This window comes from Rhagoletis zephyria, unplaced genomic scaffold (genome assembly GCF_001687245.7).
Source record: "Rhagoletis zephyria isolate East Lansing unplaced genomic scaffold, Rhagoletis_zephyria_1.1 Rzeph_scaffold_00340, whole genome shotgun sequence".
Lineage (NCBI taxonomy): Eukaryota > Metazoa > Arthropoda > Insecta > Diptera > Tephritidae > Rhagoletis > Rhagoletis zephyria.
In genome coordinates, this window is record NW_016157424.1 from 49,672 (window position 1) to 52,107 (window position 2,436).

A 2,436-nucleotide genomic window follows, 5' to 3' on the forward strand; every position below is an offset into this window, starting at 1 on the left:
TTTATTTATTCTATCTGTTTAAAGGGAGCCACGCGGAAAGGCTTATGTTAATAAGAAGGAGGACAGAAGAGCATGCGCTGTATTTCCATCAATATCGCCATCAGTAAAGAAAAGTATTTTCTTTCTATTCTGTTCATTTTACATATAAATTTTAACAAATTTCAGCAACACACAAAAATAGACTTTTCGCTCGAGCGTTTGTTTGGTTTTTCAACTGTCAAAATTTAACTCTGCATTTGGCACAGCAAAATTCAATTTATTTGTACACCATAGCAAATTTTTCCACCCCGTCTCACCACGGAGAAAAAAGTTACCGATTGGCACAGGCCCTATATAAACCTTTTTGAGTACTCCTCGGGGGTAAAATCTGATCAGGGTTGATAATGAGAAGGAGCATGAATTTTGCTGATTCAGAGTTGCATACCAAATTACTGTGGTATGAAAGGGAGTAACAACCGTACCATGGCAGAGGGGTAATTTTGTAAACAAAGACTTTTCTAATAATTTTAAAGAGATAATTGCTATTTATTTTCCAATATTCAGATATCCAGCTTGTATCCAGAGGCACTAAAATCTACTCATCATGTTGCAGCATTTCCGGGCAATGGACCATTCAATGTGTTGGCTGAACTTATGACGACAATAACCAACGCAGTCTCCAAGCAAATGCGTGTCCTGAATTTACATGGTAGCAATTCATAGCAAATGGTATTGTATGTGTGTATGATTCATATGTGACATTATATACTTTGATGTTAAGTATTTTTGAGGAGTTCCGCTCAAACTTGGGTGTGCTTAATCAGCTGTCTGGGCGGATGCGCTGGCAGGCATTGGAGTCTCTATAACTAAACAAACCTTGTTTTTTTTTAATAAAGACTGAAATATATTCGGGAATTTAGAGTTTTTCTTTATAAATTCACGTTTTTTCATACAAAATACGATGTGAGTCTCCACTTTATAGAAACACAAGCGTTAATTATGTGCTTAACTATTGATATTGGCCCGTAGTCATAGTCAAAATAAAGTCGACTTTAAAGTTAGTTGCAGCTTTTTTGACAGATATCCCATTGAAAATTATGTCAAAAAGCTGCAACTAACTTTAAAGTCGACTTTATTTCGATTATGACTACGGGCCATTATTTTTAATTAAGCATTGATACTATACTTAACCAAAATGTTGTTCATAAATAACACAATTATATATTTTATCCCCGAAAATACCTTTTTATAATCATGAGGCGAAAAACGAAAACGCTGCACACAACCCAAAAGTACTCCTCGGGGACCAATTAGTGAAAAACTGCGAAAGGGTTTATAAAGGTATTGGCCCAATGCACGCTTGCTTTGCTTGCTTTGCTTACTTTAGTTTGCTTTGCTTTAGCTTCAAGCAAGTGAAGTAAAGCTGCCACTAGGCCAACTTTCATACATTTTAGTAGATTTTAAAAATTGTTTGACAGTTCTCAAAGCCAAGCAAGCAAAGCAAGCGTGCATTGGGCCAATGCCTTTACTGTATATACTGTGATTCAAACTTGAGGAAGGCACTGGGTTGTGTGCTACTATTTGATGGCCTTCCTCAGACTTTTTCTTAGACTTCAGGGTTGTGTGCTGCATTATTATTACTTAAATGAATTTAAGCATTTTAAAAATCATGATTTTATTAAGAGAAAATTATAAATGGTGTTGAAAAACTAAACAAACTGTTAACTAATGCAAGCTTTTTGCTTGTTTCTCCATTTTGGTTTTGACTGTTTCTTACCGCCAACAACTTTATGTGTATACATATTTACAAGTTGTCAAAATTTTGCGTAGTCCCACTAGCTAGGTAAAAATTATGGCGTTCGTATTCACAACGAGAAATCTCAAAATTTTTGTTTGATCTTTCCAAATTTTCTCTTTTTTATCAGTTGGCAACGGCCCTCAGTGGCAGTGCTCCGAGCGTTGAGATAGTAGTTTCATATCAATAGTAGAGGAGTTCCATGCTGCGCCAATTCGTAACTTTTTACTGCTGGAAATCATTGGACATTTGCTCTAGTGCAAACGAAGTTGAGCAATTAAAATGCAGAAATTATACAAAAAATACTTGTCTTTACTGACTTTAATTCTTCTAGAACTAAAGCCATGCATTTATTAGACGTCTTAGTCACAACATTAGAACAAAAAATACTTCAAAACCGCCAGGCCGGGTTGAAAATTTTCATTTACCTCATAGTTAACAAAAATTTACTATCCGTCGTACTTTTCTATCAATTGGCACATGCCCTTTGCATAAAAAAGGTTATGAAATGCGTTTTATTTAAATCGATTGGAAAATTTGTCATTTATGTATACCATTTTATGTGGAATTATTCAATAAATTTCGTTTTACACTATACTTTTTGAAACTATTTGGAGTTAATAATTTTTTGTTTCCCAAAAGCAACCCTGCGTGCTTAGAAG